This window comes from Microcebus murinus, chromosome 6 (assembly GCF_040939455.1).
Source record: "Microcebus murinus isolate Inina chromosome 6, M.murinus_Inina_mat1.0, whole genome shotgun sequence".
Classification (NCBI taxonomy): Eukaryota; Metazoa; Chordata; class Mammalia; order Primates; family Cheirogaleidae; genus Microcebus; species Microcebus murinus.
The window spans coordinates 109,732,608-109,751,311 of NC_134109.1; positions in this window are offsets into that span (position 1 = coordinate 109,732,608).

The following is an 18,704-nucleotide window of genomic DNA, read 5'->3' on the forward strand; positions in this document are numbered from 1 at the left end:
TCCTGGTGCCACGGCTGAGCCTGGGCTGTTCATAGTGGAATTATCATCTGAACAGAGCTTGGGGGCACACAGAGTCAGGGATAAACTTGTGTCAACAGGCTGTGGGATCTTCTGTCCTTTACCCCCTTGTCTTTTGTCTTTCCTTCCTGGACAGATGCCCCCTCCAGCAGCTGGCCCAGAGCATCTAGCCACTCCTGAGAAATTGAACCTATACCACCCTGGTCTGGGGCCAGCATGCTATGAGAAGTGCCCTTCCAAATTCTATTTATCAGGAAGTCAATGCCTGGGACATCATGGTCATTCACCTCAATAGAACAAATAATCTTAATAAGTGGAAAAATTTTTTAAGCCGCCAAACTGCTGTTCTATTTGCTAAAACTGGTGTCAGTAATTTGGCTTCAATCCCCAGGAAAATACCATATGGAGAAAACGTTTACGGTTGCAGGTGTATGCAGACCAATGAATGCAGCCAATTACACGTTGTGCATATGAGCAGGGAAGTGAGTGTTTGAAAATGTTATCTTTCACCTGTTCAGAGACAAAAGATAAAATTTTTCAAAAAGAGAAAAGCGGCACCATGCAAACAGAAAATGAACAGTGACGATGCAGATGGTTGATGATAAATGTTCCATACAAGGCTGTAATTTTTATTTGCCAAGTTGCAATGCCCCATGCTTCCCCAAAGTGAGATTTTCCTCTGAGGAGGGGGTTTGTGATTCTCCTCAGGACCCCGGGTGTTGCTGATGCGGGCACGGCACGGGGACCAGGGCTCCTCAGGGAGGACCTCCCACTGGGACGCCACACACAGCCCACAGACAGGGCAGGGCCCTGCACAAAGAGGGCCGAGCTTGGTTTAAAGCACTGGGATAAATTGACACCTTGAAATTCTTCATATTCTTATCTTTGAATTTGTGTCTTGTAAGTGAAGTCCAATGAGGTCATTGGGCATGTGGTGAGAGCTTGGCGCCTTGGCTCACAGCATGGTCCTGCCTCCTGCCACCTGCTTGCTTCCCTGAGATGAGTTCCTGGCTGCCCACTCCCTCCCCCTCTGGTGCCCTGGCCCCACCTGGTCTTTCTCCACACCCCCACCCCACCACACCACCACCCTTGGCTCCCTTGAGGGCCTGGGGGTAGGGGAGGTGCCAGGGTCAAGTACACATACCCCACAGTGTCAGGGTGGGACAGATGGTGGCCGTCCAGCCCCAAGCTGGCAGCAGTATGGCATGTTCCATGGGCCAACTTGGGGACCTAGCACATCCTGACTTGGAGGCTGGGATGTGGGCTGGGCCTGTGGACCTGTGGGAAGGGAAGATGCCTGCCTTTGCTTCCTGGGGAGTCTGTCTGGTGGCTCTCAGGAGGGAGAACCTGGTAGTCAGTAGGCCCCACAAGTGCCCTCCCCAGCTGCGTATGTCCACTCTTCTCCTATGAGTGTCCCCACGCTAGAGGAAATGAGACATTAAACAGGAAATTAAAAAAAAAAAACTACTGGCTAGGCACGGTGGCTCACACCTGTAATCCTAGCACTCTGGGAGGCCGAGGCGGGAGGATTGCTCAAGATCAGGAGTTCAAAACCAGCCTGAATACAGAATGTTTGGAAATGCCTAAAAAAAAAAAAAAAACCAGCCTGAGCAAGAGCAAGACCCCATCTCTACTAAAAATAGAAATTAATTGGCCAACTAAAAATATATAGAAAAAATTAGCCGGGCACGGTGGTTCATGTCTGTAAGTCCCAGCTACTTAGGAGGCTGAGGTGGGAGGATCGCTTGAGCCCAGGAGTTTGAGGTTGCTGTGAGCTAGGCTAATGCCGCAGCACTCTAGCCCAGGCAACAGAGTGAGACTCTGTCTTAAAAAAAAAAAAAAAAAGGACCTTGACAGGTTGAGTGAGAGAGAGATCATGGAAGAAAAGGAAAAGATTTTCCCCTGCGTTTTGGAGAAGGGGCCCTGCAATTCATTTTGTACTGGGCCCTGCAGATGGCCTAGCCAGTCCTGCCCACTGCGCTGCAGCCAGTCAGCTCCCACTAGCTCAGTTCTGCATTCGGTGATGTCACGTTGGTAGCTTGAAATGGCCACGGCGAGAGTATTAACAGCACAGAAACTGGGCAAATGCTACAAAACAGAACTTTTTTTTTAGAGTTGGTTGTTAAACATTTACCAACACGCCCCTGCACAGAACACTCAAAGTTGGAAATTTCTTTCCCTTGTAATTTACTTGGTTAATAGGGCAGGCCCACACTTCTACGAGGACAGTATAGAGCTGCGGAAGGAAGGCTCAGGAAGAACACAGGTTACTAAGCACTGATCCAAACCATTTCAGGGATGACGGAACAAGCTCAGAGAGGAAATGCAACTCACCCAAGACCACACAGCAGGCTAGCTTCCAGCTGACATTTGGACCTAAAATCCTAGCTCTTCCCACAGCAAGAGGACAGGCTGTGTAGAGCCACGTGTCCCTGTTCCTGCACAGTGCCTAGCTTAGGGTTCTGAACTTCAGGAATAAGCTGGGGGCTTATTTTTAGGCAGGAGGGGAGCTGGGAAGAACCCAGAAGTCCCAACCCTGCACTCTTGTCCTCTCAGGTGTCTTCACACCTGAGGCAGAGCCTAGATGAATTGAAAGCAGGACTGAACTATCAAAGGCACAAATATTTACCAAGCACAGGGGCTTCCCAACAAGCTCACGGAGTTGGAGGCAGCAAGTACACAGGGCCTCTGTCTCTGAGGCCAGCTAATGCAAGGACGGCAGAAGCCCTTCAAGAGTCTCCCTGACTCCAGCCTCTTTGACACATTGAGCCCCTCACACCCTCAAGTATGTAAAGCCCAGTCACAAAGCACCTTCTCAGCTGTGGGTAGAGTGGGAGCTGATCCCCATTTTACAGATGAGGAAACTGAGGCCCACAGAGGGAAGATAACAAGCCCAAAGTCAGAGAGCTGGGAAACAGGAGAGTCTGAAGTAGAAGACAGAACTAGAAACCCTGTCCCCAAAACCAGTCTCCCTCCTGCATCTGTCCAGCACCCCTGCTCCAGAACCTTCCTTGATCCTGGCTGGCCTGGACGACGTGATGCTCCTTGATTGACCATTTTCTCTGGCCAGGCCTCCCATCCTCCAGCTACTTCACCTTCCTGCAGCTGCCTGGCTGCTCTCTTCTCAGGCAAGAAGAACCTCCCCTTTCTCCTCACCTCCCAGCTCCGGGAGCCGGTCTCCTGCCCCTGTAGCTCGGGCCTGGCTTCTCCTCCAGGAGGCCCTCCTGGCCACGCCTGCTCACAGGCCTCATGCCCTCTCAGGAGTGCGTGAGGGACCAGGGGTCTGGGTCCCAGTCACAACTGTCATCAACTTGGGGAGTGACCTGGGCTCCCTCATCTGCACTCAGCCTGCCTGCCTGCCTCACCAGGGAATTGACAGTCCGCATGAGAAACCCTGGGGCGCACAGGGTCTTGCTGGCATCAGCATGGCTCCATCCAGACCCATGGCCGTCAGCCACGCTGTCTGGTTCTTGCTCTCCCACTGGGGTGGGAAGCGAGTGTCTGGGGGGAGAGCTCAGCTGGGGTGGGTGCTGCGAGCGCGGGGCCCCACGGCGACCACCTCTAGCGAGCGGACCTCTGGCGAGCCCTAAGCAGTTCTGCCCCTCCCCCTCCAGGGTGCGAACAGCTTCCCTAATCAAGAACAAACCCTGCCCCCCTCGGTGCCAGCAAAATTAGGAAGAGCCCCCGAAATGCGGGTTTTGTCCACCGAAGCAGACTTCTGGGGAGGTCCAAAGAGGGGCTCCCCACGGTGCCTCTGATGAAGCCGCTCCCGGTGCAGAAGAGAAACGGCCCAGGAAGATGCGGGACTTGCCCCGCCGCGGTGGGGACGCCAGAGGCTCGGATAGGAGGGCCCTTGTCCTGAAGCCGCGCGGGCAAAGCAGGCGCCGGGTTTTCCTGCTTGAACCTTATTTTGAACTGCTTTGGGGGCTCCGGCGGAGACGGTGGGCGCTCAGGCCTTTCAGAGCCGCCCTTGGCTCGGCCACCGCCCGGCACGCACGCGGGGACCGGGCCGGCGGCGCTCGCGGGGGACCGGGCCGGGCCGGGGGACGGCGGGCGGCGCCTGGGGCCGCGCCTGCAAGCCGGGCGCCGGGTTGCATCACGGTCCCCGAGCGCCCGCCGCCGCCCGAGGAGCCGAGGCTGGCGCGGCGCCTCCCCCGGGCCCGCCGGCGGGAAGGCTGGCGCGTCCCCCGAGCCCCTGGGACTTCGTTGGAACCGGTTCAGCCCGAGGGTGGGGGCTCTGCTCTGGGCGCGCGGGGGCCGCGCCTCAGTCTCCCCGCCAGGGAGCCCTGGAGGCCGTGCTGGGCTTCTGTGCGTCCGGCGAGGGGCGGCCCCTGAGATGGGCCGTGACTGGAGCCGGGCCTCCCGCTCTCCACGCTGCCCAGCGCGCGAGGCGCTGTCCTTGGACCGCCCGGCGCAGGGCCTGGCACCCTCCTCTCCCGGCCTGTCGCAGCGCACCGGCCCTCGGGGTTACACAAAGTCCCTGCCTGCCACCCTCACAGCGGTTTGTGCCACTGCTGGGAAAAGGTGTCGGTGGCACAACTAGAAGGGAGATTTCTGCCCAACACTGACGGCGCCTGTCTACCTCGGAGCCTGACCTGCCAGCCCGGAGGAGGAGACAGTGGGCACCTCAACCTGGCAGAGTAGGGGCCCGGCCGGGAGGGACGGAGCTGCCGCGTCCTGGGAATCATGATTTGGTGATTCTGCCCGGCCCTACGCTAACGCAGCCACCAGCCACACGTGACTGTTGAGCATTTGAAATAAGTGGGGACCCACCCGGAATTCCAGAGTGGCATAAAGATTATTTTAAGCCGAGGACATTTGAGATTCAACAGATGCAGACAAAAGCCGCCTAGGAGCTTCCTTTATCTGACTAAAGGCAGCAACTTCTGGGGAATGAGGCTGCCCTAAGTCCCCTTGCGTGGGAAGTTTCCTGGCCCAGAAGAAGCCTGAAAGGCCACTCACACCTGTACAGATAAATATGTTCACAAACTTTCTTATCTTCTGTCTATTCTCTTACAAGCTCATTTGGCTTTCCTAAAGAAACCCTTTTTCCTCATAGAAGCCCTTCCTTTCCTCCCTTTTTCCTATAAGTTAGGTATATAAACCTTTAACTACTTAACAGGCTGGCTACCCCCCTTGCTGGTGTGGTATGCATGCATAATAAACTTTGTCTCCTGGTAATGGGTCTTTTGTCAGAAGGCTCCAATCACAGAGCAAAAGAGCATAGAGGAGAGGTTTTTTCCTCCCTACAAAGGCTAGCATGCACTGATAGATGCATAAGTGTAAAATACACAGGATTTCAAAGACTTAGCATGAAACAAAAGAATGTAAAAGACATCAGTAACTTTGTCTATTGATTACATGTTGAAATGGTAATATTATATTTTGGGTAAATTGGGTTAAATATATTAAAATTAATTTCACCTGTTTCTTTACTTTCTTAGCATCTACTGGAAAATTTCAAATAACATGTGGCTCATATTATATTTCTTTTGGATAGAACTGCCAAATGTCAGGTGACCTTGTATCTTTGGGTTGGCTTTTCCTAAGCAACATCAGCGGGTCTCTATTAGTGAATGCTCTGTGTCAGTCCTCGCAGCTTGGGCAGTGGGGGTGGAGAGGAGAAGGCACAGTGCCAGCCCTCAGGGAGCTGCCAAGCCCCTCTAGGCTTCCAGCTCAGCCTGGCCAGATTCTCCTGCAGTCCTGCCTCCCCTCCTCCACAGGACAGTCAGGCCAGCAGAAGCTGTGCAGAGGGCTCTGGGCCCTGCTAGGGCTCTGAGAACTCAGGGAGGAAGCTCCAAGTGGGCCAAGGATTCAGAAGACATTGTGGCCAGGGACCGTGGCTGGCCTTTGAGTGCTGTTCCCGTGGCTAGGACACAGATGCGCCTTTCAGCTGCCCAGCCCCAGCCCTCGCTGCCCAGCACCTCCTGGCTGTCTCTCAGTGGCAGCAGAGCCCTTTGCCAGCTCTGCCCAGCACCATCTGGCTATGGTGGGACAGGCTCCCCAGCTTGCCCATCCTCTCTGCCCCCTCCCATTCCCCAGGCCCTGCTTGATTAAAAGATTTTCTTGATACTCATTCAGGGATACAGGCTGAGGTCTGAGAAAGAAAGCTAGCCCAGGTTCCAGAAAAACGCGACAAAACAGCAAACTTCTGCAGCTGGTATTTCTGAGGAACAGCCCACACCTGGCCATTTAGAGGGATGGTCCTGGCTGGTATGGCCCAGGCTTAACCCCTGCAGCTGATATGAATGTGACAGCTTTATAACCCTGTAAAGCTAACCAGACCTGTGCATAAACAACCTTATCTAACATTCCTGTTTCTATTCCTATATAAACTTGCTCATAACAACAGCTGACATGCATATCACGCTTATTGTGCGGCAGGCAATAGGATTTTACATCTGTTAATTCATTTAATTTAGATTAAATTGGATTTCAGGCACAAAAACCCTATGAGGTAAGTATGTTTATCACCTGCTGTTCACAGGTGAGGAAGGTGATGCACAGAGAGGTCAGGTAAACTTGTTGACGATCACACAGCAAGAAATAGGCAAAACCGGGACTAAAGCTCAGGCAGCCTGGCTCAGCTTTTGTGCTTCACATCATAACATTGCGTAGTCTTCCGCGGAATACTGGAGGAATCAATTGTGTTTTGTTTTCCTTAATTAGTTCCCTTGCTGAACAGCTTATGATAACCTATGGCTCCTGTTCACAATCCAAAATGTGTCTGAGATTAGCTGTTGTAACAGACTAAAAATGATGAGATGGGAAAGTAACCAAACTCATAGGAAAGAAGAAAAAAAATCCCGGAAGAATAAATCTTGCTACCATCCTTTGTCCATTTGTCTGTGTGGGTGGGCAGGGGAACACAATCTAAGACTGGATGCAGTTTATTGAAAGATAAGCCGCAGCTGAAGCTTGCAGCCTGGCTTGGTAGGTGCCCCTCATTCAGTAAGCTGCCCGAGAGGCTCTGAAATGGAGGCGTGTTAATACCTGGTCTGCAGAGGCAGGAGTTGAGGCCTGAATTGCCACGAATGAGAGCAAAAGAACCAGCATTTTAGACAGGGGAGGAGACAGGTATCAGGAGAGAGTGAGAAACCCAAGAAGATGTCAGCAAGCCGTGACCTGAGTGGCATGTAGCAGGACAGGAAACAGCTTATGGGTTTATTTATTTATTTATTTATTTGAGACAGAGTCTCACTTGTTGCCCAGGCTAGAGTGAGTGGCGTGGCGTCAGCCTAGCTCACAGCAACCTCACACTCCTGGGCTCAAGCGATCCTCCTGCCTCAGCCTCCCGAGTAGCTGGGACTACAGGCATGCGCCACCATGCCCGGCTCATTTTTTCTATATATATTAGTTGGCCAATTAATTTCTTTCTATTTAGTAGAGACGAGGTCTCGCTCTTGCTCAGGCTGGTTTCGAACTCCTGACCTTGAGCAATCCGCCCGTCTCGGCCTCCCAGAGAGCTAGGATTACAGGCGTGAGCCACCACGCCTGGCCAGCTTATGGGTTTTCAAACAAAAATGGCTACCATTCCGTTGTCCCCATTGCGGGTGCTGAGCTGGGATGTCGTTCTTCTCCATCCTCCCAACCTTCCATTAAAGCCTAACATCAGCGCTGTTTTGTGCCAGTCAGTGCCGAGGGGCTAAGGGGCCAGGGGGAGGTGGGTGATGCTGCTTAGGGAGGAGGGGGCCTGGAGGCCATGGGCACCGGGTAAGTTGCTGGGTCGGGAGTCTGCCTGGAGAGACATCGGCCTCTCTGGCATCCTCAGAGCTACTGGGGGCACTGGGTTCCTGCGGTAGCCCAGTGGGCGATGCACAGGCATGCCCAGCCAAAGTAGCATCTAGCCCCTGACACCAGCGGGTGCTGTCCTCCCAAGCCCGGTGTCCAGCACAGGGCTCTGTCTGCAGAGAGTGGAGTCTTTTCTCCTCCATGTGGGCTGGCAGGGCCCTGTGTGGACACTCTCTTGAAAGCTGAAGACCTTGGGCTCCACGCACAGCCTTGGGCTGCTGCTGACCCTCCTGAGTAAGAGGAAATCCCACTGGGTCTCTCCAGGCCTCATCCTGTCTCCTGATTCAGCCTCCCACCTCTTTCCGGGCCACCCTCAGCCAGCCTCCTCTGGGGAGTGTGCCTTTGCAGGTGGGCCCTCATAGGGACGAATGATGAGGGAGCAGACTCAAAGTTTAGTTCGTTTATTTACGCATTCTTTCCTATTTATTGGCTCGCACACCAGACACATAAGTTTTCTAATTCAGTCTCATAACATACCTTAAGGTATTTTTATTCTCGAATTACAGATGAGGAAACTGAGGGGTCAGAGTGGCTGAGACTCAACTGTCTGGATTGTACTGGTCTTCCCGGTTGGTGGGGGTGGGCTGGTGGCAGCCTGGGCCCAGGACCTGGAAGTGGAAGAGGGGATGAAGGGAGGTGGGTTCCCAGCAGGGATCACCCTGCAGGGGAGGTCCCCAGGCAGAAAGTGTTAAAACTACCTTGGTGGGGGGTGACCTCCTCCTCTGGGCTGAGGAAGGAAGGGATCTGGCTAGGTGAACTTGGCATTCAGCCACCTAGGGACTGTCCAGGACAGTTGTCTGAAGGATAAAAGAGCTGGGCCAGCCCTGTCCCTGGCAGGTGGGAGAGGGTGAGCAGGCGAGCACTGTGCTAGTTGCTTTTCCTTTAAGAGCTCCTTCCCTCCATACCCAATAAGAAAGGCATGATAGTCCCATTTTATTATGTTTTTCTTTCTTTTTTTTTTGTTTTTGCAGACAGGGTCTCCCTCTGTTGCCCACGCTAGAGTGCAGTACATCACATCATAGCTCACTGCACCATAGCCACTGCAACCTCAAACTCCTGGGCCCAAGGGATCCTTGAGCCTCCCGAGCAGCCAGGACTACAGGTGCATGCCACCACGCCCAGCTAACAGCCCCATTTTAGAGGCGCAAAACCTGGGACCAGCCATGTCCAGTGACTTGCCTGAGGTCACAAAGTTAGGCTGGGGTACAGCTAGGATGCAAACTTGCCTTTGTTAGTCTGGTAGAGGAACTGGGTGTAAACAGAAACCCCAAAGCTGTGGGTGCCTGGGACAGGGCTAGGGGATGCAGTGGTCGGGGAGCAATGGGTGACTGAATGCCCCACTCTGATACCCCCATCCCAGCATCTGCTTATTCTGGGCCTGGAAAGAGAGGCTAGGGGGCCTTTCTATGGCCCTCTTGCCTTGGGCAACTGGCAGGTCCTGGGGACAGCCACAGAGGTTATGCACCCAGTACAGCAGGCCTGGCAGAGTGCTTGGAGGGTGGGGGGAGGGGAGAGAAAAATAGGGAAGTGGGGGCAGGAAGGAGGGAGAGAAGGAAAGAAGGAAGAGAGGGAGAGTGAATGAAAAGCCATGCTTGTATGTTTGTGCCTGGCTGGGTCTGTGTATGTGTGCAGGCGCACATGTATGCACGCATGCACTGTGCACATCTTTTTTCTCCTTGGTCCTTTAAGCTTCTATGAGTCCTACCCTGTCCTACCAGGTCAGGACATGGCGTTGGGAGCCCCCCGCTTGCTTGACTCCTGGAACTGCTGCTTCCTGGCTGTGCCATCCTGAGCAAGGTACTCCAGCTCGGTTGTCCTGTCTAAAATACGCCTGATAACCATAGCTCAGGAGATTGTTGTCCACTAAAGTCATTATGAACTGTAAGGCACCAGACTGATGTTATCCTCATAAGAAGGGCCAATGGCCTCAGGCACTGTGAGCCGAGGTGCAGGCTGCAGGCTTGGGGGTGGCTAGAGGGGCAGTGAATGCCCCTGGCAGACCTATACTGGGGGAAGGGTATTATCTTGGTTGTCCCAGGCCACGCAGTGCCCAGCAAGCATGTGTGCCCTGCACCACGGCCCTGAGGCTCACCTCCTCCAGGAAGCACTGAACATTGCTGTACCTGGGCTGTGCTGGTTCTTCATGTCCAGAATCTCACTCAGTTGGCCTGATTATCCCATGAGGTGAGTGACAGTTACCCTAATTTTTATACCTGTGTAAACTGAACTTCAGAGAGAGAAGTGATGTGCCTGTGGCAGCACAGCTAAGAAGTGGCAGAGATAGGGTTTGCACTCAGGAGAGCTGGGCACCAATCTCAGCTCCCAGCCCTCCAGCAGAGAGGATGGGTCCCCTCAGCTGTACCCCAGCCCGCCCCAGCCTCAAGAGTACATGCTCAGGTGCAGGGAGGGCCCTCCTGCCCTGCAGGGCCTGTCTCAACTTGTCCTGGGGTGGGGAGCCCAGCTCCCTGGTGGAAGCACATCAGGTCACAGTGACAGTCCTGGCTCCCAGGGACTGGCTTCCAGCCACAGCTTTTGTGGGGAGGCACTCTATACCCTGAACCTGGAGGGCAGGGCCAGCCAGTCAAGGAGCCCCTCAAAGTCCGTCAGGGTGCTGGGGACCAGAGGGGTGGCAGGAGTAGGTGAGAGGTGGCAGGCCCTGCCTGAGAAATAAAGAGATCTGTTCTTGGGTACAGATGGAGGCCGTGGGTGACAGGCCCCGGGAGCCTGGGCAAGCCTCTCATGTCCAAACCGAGGTCCACCTGTCCGCTGCCTCCCTCGGCCCACAGCCCAGCTGAGCAGCGGGCACTCCCTCCTCAGCCGCCCCAAACTGCCTTCCCAGCCCTTTGTCTTCACGGGCTGCGTGCTGCACCTCTGGATACAAACAGAGACCAGGGTCACAGGTGAGGTCAGGATGACCTCAGGCTGACACTTCTGCCCTTCACCTGGCTGTGGTTGGCATCTCAGCACACAGTGCTGAGGGTGTGGGTCGCAGGAAGCCCTGTGGACTTCTGGAGAGTTCCACTCAGAAGATAACGTAGGTAAGGAGGACCATACGGGGGACAGTGGGTGCCCCTTGATTGCCCACTGGAGACAAGAATCCCGGCGAGTTTCTGAGTCCCTTCTCCTGATGGAACAAGCCCGCCTTGAGGCCTTTTGTCCACAGGGTTGTCCTGGCATGTTTCCTGGTTGTCACCTCAGAATTGCAATAGGATGGGCCAGAACTGGGGAGCTAGGATTAGAATGTGCTGGGATTGGGATGGAGATGGCTGGGCTGGGCACAGCTGGGGGTGGGGACAAGAGGCTTGAAAGCTGAAGAGTTTTATTGGAAGGAACTGTCTGCCCTCCCGGCTCCAGCACTGAGCCTTTGGAGGAAGGGCAGACTGGGGAGGGATTTTTGGCTTTCTGGCCTCCCCACTCTGACTTGCAGAACCGCTTTCCAGAGAGGGGCAAGCAGACTTCAACCCGCCCCTTTTCAGAGTCCTGCCTGCCTCCCAGGAGCTGGCCTGAGGACTGAGAGGAACACAGGCTCACTGAGTGCTCACTGTCTGCCAGGCCAGATCCAGGCACAGTAGAACTTTGACCTCTCCGCAAACCTGGGGGCACAATCATCATCCCACAGTCAAGGACCCTGGCGCTCAGAGGGGCTAAGAGGCTTGCTTGAGGTGCCACAGCCAGGAATGGCAAGTTGGAATTTGGGCCTGAGTTAGGTGGCCGGTTCCCCTTTTCTCCAGAGCATCCCTAAGACGCAATGCTAGTGCAAGGAAGGAGATGGTCATGGGCAGTTCGCAGCCAGGACAGTGAGGCCGCAGTCTCCCAGCAGTGGGACTTTTCCAGATGGAGCTAGAGACCCATTTGGAAGTCAAGCTCTGCCCTGGCCAAGGCTTCTCCCCAGCTGCAGGGAGTATTTACCTGTCTCCTGCTGCCCAGGCTCTAATCACGTGACTGGCCACAGCTCAAGGCCAGCCCCATGTGGCCTCTCAGTCTATAGGCCTGCTGGTCCCCAGCACCTCCTACCCCAGGCCTTAATGTGCGGATCACACTCATTCCCCAGGCACTGGCAGTGCCCCGTGGGCTCCCCACCGCCAGTGAGGCCTCTCTCCTTGGCTGGCGCTGCCCTGTGTCTGCAGGAGGGGACAAGAGGCTTCCCTCAGATGCTCACCTCCTGCCCTGTGGCTGGATGCCACCGCTGCTGGCTTCCTACGCCAGGCACGACTGGTCACCACACACCCAGCCTTTGTTATCCTCTACGGAACCTCTGTTGCTTCTGTGTCAAGGAAGCTGGGGAAGCTGAGCGCCCCTGTGCTGTGCTGCCCACTTCCCCCTAGGCAGCACCTCACTTCTCCTTTTGCCCTTGCAGGAGGCCTCAGCCTCAGCCCTGGCAGCCTTTACAGCCAGGGCCCATAACCCGGTCACCCTCAGGCTGGGCACAGTGTCTCACGCCTATAATCCCAGCACTCTGGGAGGCCTAGGCGGGAGGATCGCTCGAGCCCAGGAGTTTGAGGTTGCTGTGAGCTAGGCTGACGCCACGGCACTCTAGCCCAGGTGACAGAGCAAGACTCTGTCTCAAAAAAAAAAAAAAAAAAAAAAAACAAAAAATCCGGCCACTTTCAGCCTGACCATGGGCTGGGTTGGGGTCACTCTACTCACTTTAAGGGCTGAGGGACTTCGAGGCAAAAGACTGATGCCGGGGACTGAGGGGCGCCAGGGGGTGAAGTTGGAGACAGTTGGGCAGAAAGGGATGACGCCAGGCCAGGAGGCCCCTGATGAGGCCGAGCTCCTTTTTAAACCCAGCTTTTAAGCCCAGCTGTGCCCTAGCGCAGTGGGGACTTCAGAGAGCACCCACCTTCCCCTTGCCTCCTCGCCCCAGCCATGCATGGTCCCCAACCTGTCACCAGCCAGGCCTCACAGAGCAGGCAGAGATGGCTGCGGAGGGTGTGTGGGTGCTATGCATGTCTTGTCCTGGGTGAGGGTCCTGTCCCTCCCAGCCCCACATGCGACTCCTTGATAGAAGCTCCTTCCTGCCCAGGCACCTGTGGGGGCAGGGAGGCTGACTGGGGCCTTCCAGCCTGGACTTGCCCCAGCTCTGGGCCCTGAGGTCACAGAGACCTCCCGAAACCCCAGGGAGCTGTTCACAGGCAATCCGGCCTGATGAGGTGCTAATTGCTGTGCTAATTGCAGCTTGTGCTTGGCGACTGGAGGTAGGGGTGCGGGAGGAGAGGGGCCGCTGCAGAGGGCAGGGAAGGAGGCTAAGGCTGAGGGCTGTCATGGAGCCGGCTGTGTTTGCTCAGGAATTGTTGATTTATTAGCGATGTGCAGCTGCTTTGAAATGTGTCCTGCTGGCCTCCATCCCTCTGTCCTGTCCCAGCCCTGGCTTTCTCTCTGAGGAAAGATTTGTATTCTGGGCCACTGCTTATTGGGAAGGGTTCATAGACCACTTGGGGGCATAGTGCTCTGCTCCGGGAGTGACTGAGGAGCAGGGAGGCCCACAGCCTGTCCTGGGGACTCCAGGCCTGCCGCAGCCCAGACAGACATGGCACCGAGCAGCGTTGGAGACAGCCTTGAGAACAGAGGTGACATCATTGAGCTGGGTCATTTTGGAGGGGCCTGGGGCTCACCTCATGCCAGCCCTGCCTGTTTCTGGGCCTTGGCCTGGGCCCTGCCCCTCTAACAATAATTGCTGTGTGGCCTTTGGAAGGGGCCAGAGAGCCCAGGGACATGGACGTGTGCTCGGTGCCTATAGAGGCCTCACAAATAGGAGATGAGATGACCTGCTCCCCAGACAGGGGCAGGGGAGTTTGCGAGCCCACCCTGCTGCAGCCAGAAGGGATAGGTCCTCGCACCCTCCCCCACTCCCCTTCAGAGCCCACCCTTCTGGCACAAGCAATTCCCAGCACCTGGACCGGGGGAGACTTTGGTCACGTAGGGCTAGACCCCGACTCACAGCAGGGCATTGTGTGGCTGTCACTCACACTGGCCACAGCCCACTGCCTGGGTGTCTCAGTGCAGCCAGCTCTAGCCTGACCGGCTCCCCGTGGCTCCTGACCAGCCCTGCACTCCGGCCTCCAGGCCCGTGTTTCATTGCCCACCCCCCGGCTCCTTTGTGCCCAGTCATGTCCTCTCCACTAGGGCTCGGTTCTGCCTGAACTCTCCCTGCGTCCCCTGCCTCGCCACGCCCCACCCGGGGCTGCCCCGGACTGTTGCTGCGCTGGAGAGAAAGCAGGGAGGCCAGCCCGGCCCCATCCGAAGGCTCCTGCTCCTCCCCCCAGGATGCTCTGAGAACTCAGTGAGATTACAGACAGGAAAGGACTTTGGCAGTAGTAGTGGTTTAATAACTGTGATAATTCCTTCAATTTTATGAGTGCCCATTCTGGTGCATGTCTCCTCACAGCAACCCTCCAGGCTGGACATTTTATTATCTCCACGTCTCAATGAGGAAACCAGGCTCAGAGAGGCCAAGCAACTCATCCAAAGTCACACAGCTCCTAAGTAACAGTCTGGGGACCCCAAAGTCACTACTCCTCACAATAGGAAGGGGTTGTTATTATTTTTTGCCAGCCTGTTTCCTTCCTCCTTGCCCTCCCTCCCTGCCTGTTATCATCTGCCCAGTGAGTTTGCATCATTACTAGGGCCCAGGGGTCCAATTAGGGGGCTCCCCCAGGGAAGCTGACTGAGGCAATCCCTGCCCCAAGGGGGCCTCCCTGAGCTGAAGTTTTAATTAGCTGTCACTGCTCTTCCTGAGATTCTGATCTGTCTGTGGCTCCACCAGCCCAGGCTGGCCTTGAGGCAGGAGGCAGGACTGACTTCCAAGCCTGCAGCTCAGTGGAGCTGCCCATCAGGGAGGGAGGGTCTGGCTGGGCCTCTGTCCTGCCTCAGCATTACCTCATTTAATCCAGTAAATGGATTAATAAAATTAATGGATCATGTGACTTAATCCATTAAATGGACTAAATAAACGAGTTAATATTTGTAAAGCATTTAAAACAGCACCTGGTACAAGGTAAAGGCTATGTGAGTGTTTGCTAAATTAAAACAAGCCATCGGGGACTGGGGAGCAAGAGACTGGGGTAGAGGGCAGGGCTATGCTTGGACATGAGGTGACACATACCTGGGTCACCTGGCAATGGTGGGTGGCCCATGTGTGGGCTGCGGGCATCTGTAATGCTTGTAATCCTGCCCCCGGCGATATGGGATGCTTGGGGCTGCGCGTGCAGCTGGCTTGGAGGGCACGCACAAGTACTGAGGGGCCACTGCCAGTGCCACACTGTGCTGCCACACATTGCGCGCTGCTCACGAGACGGGGCCAGCACCCCACGTGAGAGCCGAGGCATGGATGTGTCCAAGATTACACAGCCATGCAGAGGCAGAGTAGGATTTAGATCCCAAGTCTGGGCTCTGTACACTGGGAAATCTAGTTCCCTGTGTCACCCACCACGGGCCATACCTGCAGACCCCAAAGGGGGAAAAGTGCCCCTCTCTGCTCCCACTCAGCCTCCCCTCAAGCTCCAGGAAACCTGAGGGGTCTGAGCGTGGCTGTTTGTGTTGAGGACTCAAGACCCCTTCCCTGGGGTGGGGCTGTGGGTCTAGGCTGAGATGGTGTCAGTTTCTGAAGCATCACCCCACCCCTCCTGGGAGCAAGAGGCCTCCTGGCCATGACCCCAGCCCCACCCCACTGGGCTGCTTGCCTCCATCTCAGCCCTCAGCCCCCAGCCACAGCCGCTGTGCCAGCCCTGAGCTGAAGCCAAGCCCTCCTTGGACGCGGTTGCCTGGTAACCAGTCCTAGGTGACAGAAACCCCAGCGGGCCGCTAATGAGGGGGCAGCAGCCAACCACCTGGCTAGACCCTGCGGCCCTAGCCAGCCTTAGGAAGGCTTTGATGACAGTCCACCTGGCCTGCCCCCACGGTAGGAGGGAAGGGTGTCCTAGGACTGAGGGAGGGGGCATGGTGGGGCAAGGAGGAGCTGGGTTGGCAGCCCCCCAAAACCTTTGAACTGGGGAGCTGGGGGAAGGTGATTCCCGGTGGAGGCCAAGGCCCAGCCAAAGCCAGGAGCAGGCGCTGGGCTGGAGTCAGGGCTGTGGGTGCTGCTGCCCAGGCCCACACTGCCTCCCGGAAACAGCTGTGAAGGCTCTGCCCAGGGCGCTGAGGCCGGCGGAGGGGCTCCCCAGACAGAGGTTCTGGCAGGGAAAGGAAAGGAGTGGGTCAGGATCGGGGAGGCTGGCAGGAGGCCAGGCTCCTGAACCACTGAGGCGCTTCCATCAGCCTCTCCTCTCCGCAAGGGCCCCTCCTCGCACCCCGCCCGAGGCTTGGGGCCTCCAAGGAGGGGTCTACAGGCAGCACGAGGCAGGCAGGTGGAGCTCAGCCAGGTGTTTTTCCATCCCAGGTCTGAGGGGGAAAGGAAGGGAGGGAGACGCAGTGTCCGAACAAGAGGGAAGCCTGGCGTGCAGACTGGACAGGCCTGAAGGAGCCCTGGCCTCTAGACCCCTGCCTGCGCTCCTGGGCATGCTGCGGGCCCCTCCAGGCCTCAGTTGTCCCACATTGAAACAGGGGCTGGACACAGGCCTTGCTGGGCGGAAGCTTGGCGCCATGGCTCCTGAGAGGCTGAGAGGGGAGGGCAGGGGTTTTAGAAGAGTTTGGGGCAGCAGAGGCTCCTTCAGGCTTTCATCTCTGGGCCTCGGTAGCTTTGTCTGCTTTTCTCCCCTCTCGTGCAGAGTCCTCCTTCACTGTTAAACCTTCCTTCCAGAACACAGCCTGAGTCAACCCTGTGCCGAGTGCAGGAGTCCCAGCCCAACGGCAGCGGGGGCCCTGCCCTGCAGGAAGCACCTCTCCAGTCGAGGAGGGAAGCCAGGCTTGCCACTGTGCAATTTTAGCACATGGAGCTGAGGCTCGGATGGAGACAAGTTCAGAGTGCTATGGGGCCTCAGAAGAGATGACTAAACCCAGCCTGGAGTTCAGGGAAGCCTTCCTGGAGGAAGGGGCCTGAGATAAGCCTTAAAGGTCAACAGGAGTTAGTAAAGAAAGCCAGGTAAGCGGCCAAGGTGGAGGGAGAGCATATTCCAAAGTGAGAAGGTATGTCCCCCAAGGAACTGTGACTGGCTAGGGAGGGACATGATCTGTTTAAAGTCTGTCTCTCTCACTGCACTGGGAGATAGTGCCTGGGGCCCGGCCAACACTGCACCTTCCATGCCAGCATCCAGCCTGGGAGCCTCAGGATGGTGGAAGGAAGGATGGGAAGGAAAGAAGGAAGATCAGTCCACCCTGGCTGGCAGAGAGTGACCCCTCCCCTGCAGGGGGTCCCTAAATTTTTGTGAATGGGCTCTTTTTCCTAGCCAACAGGCCAGCAGATGCGGTCCTCCAGAGGTGCCCATGAAACCCACACCCCTTTCTCAGTCTTCAGGATTTCCCTCTGAGCAACTCTGATTTCCTCTGGAGCAGGGATGGGGCTCCTTTGGAGCTTGGCAGGCTCCCCATCGCCCACTCACCCTGGCAGGGCAGCAGGCTACTGCCACCCGGCTCCCTGCAGAGGGAAGCTCTGGTGTGGCAGCACACTTTTGGAAAGTGGCTCACCTCACCCCAGTCGGATCCCATGACCCTTCCCCCACACCCAGGTCCTATCCAGCCCAGACTCCCTAAGACGGACCGAGCTCAGGCTAATGGCCGCCAACACAGCCCAACTTCAGGCTCAGCTTGCTTAGGTGCCAGAGGGTTCCTGACCACCAATTAATTGTGTCTGAGCCTTCCCTCAGAAGGGCTGGGGGTCACATCGTCCTGGGGGGAAAATCCCAGCATCTCCATTTCTTAGCTATGGGGACAAGTGGCCTCACCCCTCCTCCTCTACAGCTACCACTGGTTGAGGGCTGACTATATAAACTAAGCTGTGACATCGCCAGGGCCCTGTAACATGTAAGCACGCCCATGTGATGAGCAAACTGAGAGGTGAAGGGGCTTGCCTAAGTCATGCAGTTCAGTAGGCCAAACCCCAGTTTGCTTGTTTTTCAAACTCCTACTTCATACGAGTGTAAGAAGTAAATGAGACAACATCTATTAAATGGCTGGCATAGGGCCAGGCTCCAAGTAGGAGGTCCTTGTTCTGCCCAGCCACTGAGATGTTACTCTTCTGGTCAGGGACAGGGAAGGACGAGGAAGTAGAGAGGGCAGAGAGGGCAGCAGTAGCAGTCTGGGGAGCCTCCCTGGAGGAAGCAATGTCTGTAGTTAGGTCTGAAAGGATGGAGAGGAGCATTGCTGTGTGTCTTAGGGAAAGGTACCACACAGCTCTGTTTCTCTGCCTGTAGAGGAGCTGCCAGTTCTACCTCTCCCTCCTCTAGGGTGAAGGAGCTCCTCTGAGGAAGGAAGGAGATTTGTAAATAGCAGGTGTGGCCTCATTAGAGGGAGCTACATTGTTATTAATAACCAGAACATAACGAGCTGAGGTTCAGAGAGCTGACCTCTTACCTCACTGTCCCAGAGAGCCAGGATAAGTAATCAGTGTCTCCGGTGGGGTGGAGGAGTGTGTGTGCACGCCCCATGTGGAGCCTGTGCGGACCCTGCTGGGTGGGGGTGGGGAGAAACCTCCTCTCCTACACTACTTATTTCTTTGTTAACTCCACCCACGAGGCCCATGTAGGACAGATTGTTCCCTTCTCTGCTTTTATGCACGCTCTTCCTTCCAATTGATATACACTTCTCTCAAGACCACAGCACTAATAAAAACATGCAGGGGCTTCCAAGACAGTCCCCTTGTGTGGACATGACCCTTCCAGCAGAGGAAAAAGGCAAGGTCAGAGCCTCGAGGAGCTCACTGTCCACGGACACTCTACAGAGCTCTCTACAGCTCACAAGCAATTTCCCACACTGATGTTGCTCAACACTTACACTGTCATTAAGTCCAGTCTCTCACAGCT